General features: G+C 41.9%; 1 protein-coding gene and 1 long non-coding RNA gene across 3 annotated transcripts in view; one reads left to right on the forward strand and one right to left on the reverse strand.

Annotated features, from left to right (window-relative positions):
- LOC116841989 overlaps positions 1 to 6,790 on the reverse strand; it is a 105,236-nt gene that overhangs the window by 10,624 nt on the left and 87,822 nt on the right. The gene's annotated exons all lie outside the window — the stretch shown is intronic.
- Positions 211 to 6,790, forward strand: part of LOC116841987 (storkhead-box protein 2) — a 142,629-nt gene continuing 136,049 nt past the window's right edge. The window contains exon 1 of one of the 2 annotated variants that reach the window (XM_032810602.1): positions 211 to 902. The gene's annotated coding sequence lies outside the window, so the exon portion shown is untranslated. The remainder of the gene's footprint in view (positions 903 to 6,790) is intronic. The other variant, XM_032810603.1, reaches the window with a different exon arrangement.

The raw sequence follows: 6,790 nt of genomic DNA on the forward strand, positions 1-6,790 counted from the left end.
GGCAAACGCACACACTGATGGCGCGCTTGGTGATGGCAAAAGGGGGAAGAGGGACACGACGAGGAGAGCGGCGGCAGGACGAGAGCGAGAGAGTGGAGAGAGATGAAAGCGGAGAAACGGAGAGAACCAGAGAAAAAGAGAGTGAGAGAGAGAGAGAGAGCACAGTGCTGCTCCGAGTTTTCGGAGCAGTCAGCGGCGGCGGCGGCGTTCAGAGCCAGTTTCTCGTAGCTGCTCGCGCGGCGGCAGCCTGCGGCGGCGGCGGTGGCGGCGGCATCGAACCGTGTATCTCTCCCCTTCAGTATGAAGCCGACGACCGTGGCAGCTGCAGCTGCTGCACCTGCCGCACCGTCCACCGCTTCGTCGTTGACGACGCGCGACTGCGACGCGCGCCGCTGCCGTGCCTCGTCCTGATCCGCTGCGTGCGTGCTTGCATACGTCTCTCCTGCGTGCCGACGAGTCGTCGGCGCCCGAGGAGAATCCTTCGCGGGATCCTTGCGGGACTTTGCTCCACGCGGATCGATCGTCGCGGCTGTGAACGGCCGCGAGCAAGGGGAACCGCGCGCGATCGCGACACTCTTTCTGCACCTCCCTTCCGCTCTCTCTTTTGCTGCCTCTGCCGATTCGCCGAGTCGTCAGTGCCGCGAGATTCCTTGACGTGCACGTGTCCCACGCAGGTGGACAGAGAGACGTGAGAACGCCGCGCGTGTATCCGGCACTCTGACCGCGTGTGAAGGAACTGGTGGTCACGCGAGAGACGAAGGAGGACGGAGGAGGACGTTTGAGAGCTGAAAGTGAAAACCTGTTTTCTTCGACGCGACAATTGTCCCCGTGATAACCTTGGTAATTAGGCGAGAGAGCAGCAGGCCACACTCGGATAGAGCGACGCTCGCCGCCGCGGCAAGGTGAGTCCCGATTCGCGTTCAAGGGTCAAGAGCGGTCAGGCCGACGCGACGCGACGAGAGCGAGATCGGCCCTTCGAATTTCGGAGCCTCGGCGCTCGGTTTCAACGCCGATGCGTCTTGCTGAGATAAAGGCTGATCTACAATGTGCTCTTCCCTTCTTTTCTTCCCTTAATCTGTTTTTGATTTAACACGTTTATCATATTTTTACTACGGGGGGAATTTTCTCCGCAGATGCGACGTTATATTTCTTTGCAAGTAGTTGCATAAAACAGCTTGGTCTGTTCATGTACGTGGATATATAGAGAGAAATTTCATACATACACGACGAACGTGTTAAGTAAAACTGAAAATTGAGTCAAAACTTAAAGTGCGAGATCGATACGTCACACATGTATGACGCTGGTAGTGAACGTCTTAAACCTCAAAGCCTTTAACCAGAAAGAGACAGAGAGTGAGAAGAGAAAAGGACATTGTAGATCAGGCTTGAGTCGCGATATGCAGGTGGTTTCTTCGAGTTTTGAACGACCGCGTCGTTCATCAGCATAAACTGCTATGCGGAGTTCTGGTAAACACTTGAATTCGCGCATACATAATCGCGCATCTAATCTGAACTAGTTTTCACAATTAGGAGAAAGCCAGATGTTATCTTGTCGACTTAATAAATCCGGCCGCCTAATTAGAAGGCGATAGATTTCTCGTGAAAAACTCGGTCTCCAGTGAGATAACAGTTTCGTAAAAAAAACGGGGTTTGTACACTGAGAGAAAAATATAGTTGCCTTTGGCGTCAATTATACTCTTTTATGATTTTAACCACAAAAATAATTAGAAAAATCATTGTTTTCGTAACTGTTATTAGAAAGATGGTTCTTCTAATTATTTTTTTAAATATATTATATTTAAAATCACAAAAAAGTATAGTTGACGCCGAAAGCAACTATATTTTTCTCTCAGTGTAGGTGCGTCGAAATGCCAGTAAAAGGAACGAATATCGCGGCGGATTAATTAATGATATCGCGCAGCGATTAGAGCGAATTGAATCTGTTTAGTAAAGGAACGTTTCCATCGCGCGCGCGCTATTTGCTCTCCGTTGCTTGATTGGCATGGTATATCGTAGCGAGCATCGAGGTTTAATTGACGAGTCGATCGCAGAACTTGTTTTCCAACTTATCTCCCGCTGTGCAAAACGACCCGGAGATTCCCGTTTGCACGTGACAAAAGCATCGCCTTTCATTATCCAAAATTCTTTTATCTCGGCGAATCTGCGACGCGCCTCGTAATAACGCAGAAATAATAGCGTTAATGTCGCGTGGGGCCGACGTTATAGCTGCGACGTAAGAGAGAGAAAGAGAAAGAGAGGGGGAGAGCGAGAACGAAAGAGAGATAGAGACAGTTCTTTGAGTCCCTGAGAACTCTGAGAATGATTTACCGCGTCATCTCGTCACGACGACCGTCCCCGGCGATTTATTCGGCGGAGATCGATGGTCTCCTTTTCCGCACGAATCGACGATGCCGCCGCGACCTCGACCTCGGGAAATAACGCGGAATTACCATCTCGGATAGCTCAAACGGCCAGGATAATGTAACGTGAGACCTCGAGGCCGGAGGTGATCGCCATCGCTATATAGTCGCAACAATTCTTCCTAATGTGTTGCATTAATCGCGAAGTATCCTTCCCCTTCTGGAATGCGCGAACTAAACTACGCAGTACGGTACTGCTCGGTGCTTCGTTAAATTTCAAGTCAAACAGGCGTGCTTAAAGGCCCTTGCAACAGATTGATGCAAAAGACTTGTCAATTTTCTCTTAAATTCTCGTAGAATACAATAGAATGGTTTGAAGAGTTAGGAAGCGATAGCGAAGAAAAATGAAAGATAATATGGGATGATGGCAGCTAAATGAAGAAAAGCAATATTTTGAGGAAGCTTCGGAGAGAATGAGACAAGAGGTTGAGGGAAATTAAAGAGGAGAAAGAAAAAGGATGGGAATGTTTAGGATGTTAAAAAGAGTAGTTACGATAAAGACGTAAAGGAGCCAAGAAGTAGCAATACAGTGTTGTGGCAGTAGATTGGTAAGTTGGAATAAGATAAAGTAGATTGGATAATATTATAGTAAAATAATATAATAGTAAGAAGTAATAGTAACAGATAATAGTAATAAGTAAAAGGAATTTTAAATTGTGAAATATGTACAGAATATGACAGCTGTGGTATTAGAATAAGCATATAGGTAGAAAAAGGTTTAACATAAGGTGTGAACGGTCGAGATAATTAAGATAATGTTTTTTGTAAACCAAGTCCCCTTCTTGGCAATATAGCTAGTAATAAATATTTATGATCATCTTAAATTCTCGTAGTAAGTTTGGATGAGGTAAAAGTATGTCTGGACATTAATATATAACATTAGCACCTAACTCTACGCAGAAAAAAAGATTAGTATCCATTTAAAACTAATATGCTGAAATTGACAATCATCGTCTCATATATAAGCAATAATATGTCATTTTGTTAGAAAAACTTTGAAGTCTTGAGTTTCAATAATGTGTTATAATTTTATTTAAATATTATAATAGTTTTATAAGAAATACAATATGATTATTTTGGTAGAATAATAATATTCTTCTTCCGCAATTTAAAAATGTTATATTCTAAAAACTAATATTTTGTGCTTTCCATTATGAAAATTATTAATGAAAATTATTTTTGTACAATAAAAACAGAATTTTCCTTGCTGAAAGAAATCACGTAAAACCTATTCTTGCAAATAACTTATATGCATTTAATGCAATGTAATCTCATTTTAAGATTAATGTGTCGAAAGTTACTTCCTCAAACAAATATATTTTTGTGTCGAAAGTTACTTCCTCAAACAAATATATTTTTTCATTTTGTAATTTTTGGAAATATATAAAACGCATGAAAAACTCGTTGAAGATATTTTTATATGGAGGAATGAGCCTCTCACGGGGAAGTGAGTTTTTATTCGGTAATGAGAGCCGAAATGAAGAGTGAGGCAGCGCGCGCGCGACGCGCTCCGATGATTTGCGTAATCCAATTTCGCGTCTCGGTGTCGACGTAACGTTTCGCATTTTCGCGACCACGGCTCGCGGGCTCGACACGTTCCCGTGTTTCACGCAGTCGCAATTATAAAGCGCAACCTGTCCTCGGGCAAGACGACGATGGGCAACCGAGTGCACAGAGCGCGCAGCCATTAACTTCCTGGCACAATACCGGGCAATTAAGCTGGGATTGTTGTGTCCCCGCGAGAAACTCACCTAATCTAATTTCCATGGCAATCTACTTAATTATCCGGCGGGTTATTTTGGACCTTCGGTGTACCTCCGATCGTGCCTCGCGCGCGCCTAAAAGCCAACCTGTCGGGAAAGCGACCTTTTCGGCGCACAATATGCCGACGTTTAGCCGTCGTTAACCGTCGATCGCGTGGGGGATGAAAGCGAGCGGCGATCGCAGCCGATGCACAATGTTTCACACAAAGTGGCTCGTAACGCGGTGTGTACATCGTTAGACATTAGAGATAGAAAATAACGTTCCGAGGAAAGGTCGCGCGCGCAACTTCTTTCTTGGGATAAAAGCGCCCACTTTCCCTCGCGCGAGAAGCCCTAAAAATTAATAAGCGCGTCGCCTCCGATTTTTTACGTTAAAGTATAGTAGAGAAGGTGGGAAACATGAGCTTTTTGTTTCAGATAAAAAATTCACTTTTTTTTTATTTCAAACGAAAAATCTAATATTAAGTGCAACCATTGCATCGACAATTGTCAGAAGTGTCAGCAAATATATTTCTTATAATATATATTCATAATCATTAGGAGAAAGACAAATTGTTCAAAAAGTGCGAAAAATTTTTTCAACACTGTGCAAGAAGTGGAGTCTTAGAAGACGAGGCGGTAATATGAAACAGGCATAAAAATCTTATTTTTTTACTATCATAAAGTTGTTGGTGTTAAAACGACTTTTTTATTGAATATCTTTAAATGTAGAAATCATAAGTTAAAGATGAAAATAAGAAAAATTTCCTACGAAAATTAAGAAAATTAAATTCAATAATTCAAATCATGTAGAGGTCCTTGAGGCTTATGAACAGAAGCCGCAAATAAAAATATCATTTTCACATCCACTGCACAAGATGTGGCATGGAACACCTTGTTCCATATTATCACCTATAGTTATTTTTCAAGCGACTTAGCGAATCTCAAAATATGAAAAATATTTCCAAATAACTAACTCTGCGATTTAGGAATTTAATCTTATTACTAATCGACTACAGCTAATATGTTGAATTTGTCGATTAAAACGGGGAAGATATTTTTGTATCTTATCTTGTGAAAAGGTTCTAACAGGAAGGAAACAATGCGACTTCTCTTAACACTGTAAACAACGTGGCACTGATGCCAAATCCTTTTGGTGGCCAAAAGGGATCCTAATGGTCATGTTTACTTTAGTTATTGACAGATAGCAGTAATTGCTTGAGAAATCAGCCTTGTTTCATTTCCATCATCTCCTCTAAGAATGGCAACGCCGAATAATGGATAATAGATTTAACAATACGTACGGAGAATAATAGGCTTAACAATACGTACGGAGCCAATAAATAGACAACGCGTTATCTCTGCGTTGTCTGATTGTTTCGCGTCACCGCTTTTTGTCTCGGACTCTACGACTCGCAGCGCTTTTAGCGTCGGTGGAAAACGCGCGGCTGGTCGCCGTGAAATCGCTCGCGCCACGTGGGAGTCACAGAAGTGGCACAAACAGGTGAAAAACAGATAAACGCCGCACCTGCGTGTACACAAACGCATTGAATGCGGTATTAATTGAGGATACTTAGCGCCCGGTATAACGTTGCGCGACACGAATATACACGGTGAGCGCAAACGGTAGCGCATATAACGCGCCGATCGCGACTCCCGTTTCGGGGGACAACAGCTGTCGTCGGCGCATATAAAACGGCTGACCAAACTCATTCCTATTATCGTTTAATAATAATCGACGATTTGTCGGCGGAACGGGACCGGCGCAGACGAGAAAATTGCGTAACGCCTGATTCAAGCGAATCGAATGTAAATCCATGTACCGTTCGACGTCTTTTACGAAAGACCGACAATGCCACTATACCTGTGCGCGCGCGTGTGTGTATTTTTTACACGGCTCGATTAAAAAGATAATAATGATTAATGCGCGAGAAGTTTGAGTTTCAGCTTTGCTGAGAGAAAAAAGCGGTTTCTCTACGTTTCTCCTAATAGCGTAGCTTTTGTACGAAAATATAATTACTTGGAAAAAATTTTCAAAGCTATTGTTATTGTCGTAATTATTTAAAAAATCAACGAATATATCTATCGCAGCAGAAATATTTCAATATGTAATTACTAGAAAAGCATAATGTGCGTTGCCAAAGTGTACACAGATAAATATTATTCTACTGCTAAGAAGAGCGATTGGCTCGACTCTGCAGTAAGCAAACCGAATTTTTATTTTAATTTATTATTGACAGAGTGTCAAGGGGATGAAATCAGGAGAGGATGGGTTATCCGGATTTCATAATATCTTACATTTTCCGCAGGATTCTAGAAAGTGGTTATGCAAAATTTGGTCCAGATCGGTGAAAGGATTTAGCAGAATATACTGACATTCTATTATATAGGGTGTATCAAGTGTAGGGTGTTACAAGCCATTATTTCTAAAACTAAGTGAAGTATAAGATTCTTGTCTTAATAACCGTTTAGTTATCAGAGGTAACATAATATGATAAAGTAATTTTTTTCTAGGTGAAATTGTTACGGTAAATTCAAGGATACTTTGATTTTAACTGTCAACATTTTATATATATATATATATATATATATATATATATATATATATATATATATATATATATATAT

This window comes from Odontomachus brunneus, unplaced genomic scaffold, assembly GCF_010583005.1.
Source record: "Odontomachus brunneus isolate Ranch 3 - 2012 unplaced genomic scaffold, Obru_v1 Obru_scaffold_019, whole genome shotgun sequence".
In the NCBI taxonomy this organism is placed as follows: domain Eukaryota; kingdom Metazoa; phylum Arthropoda; class Insecta; order Hymenoptera; family Formicidae; genus Odontomachus; species Odontomachus brunneus.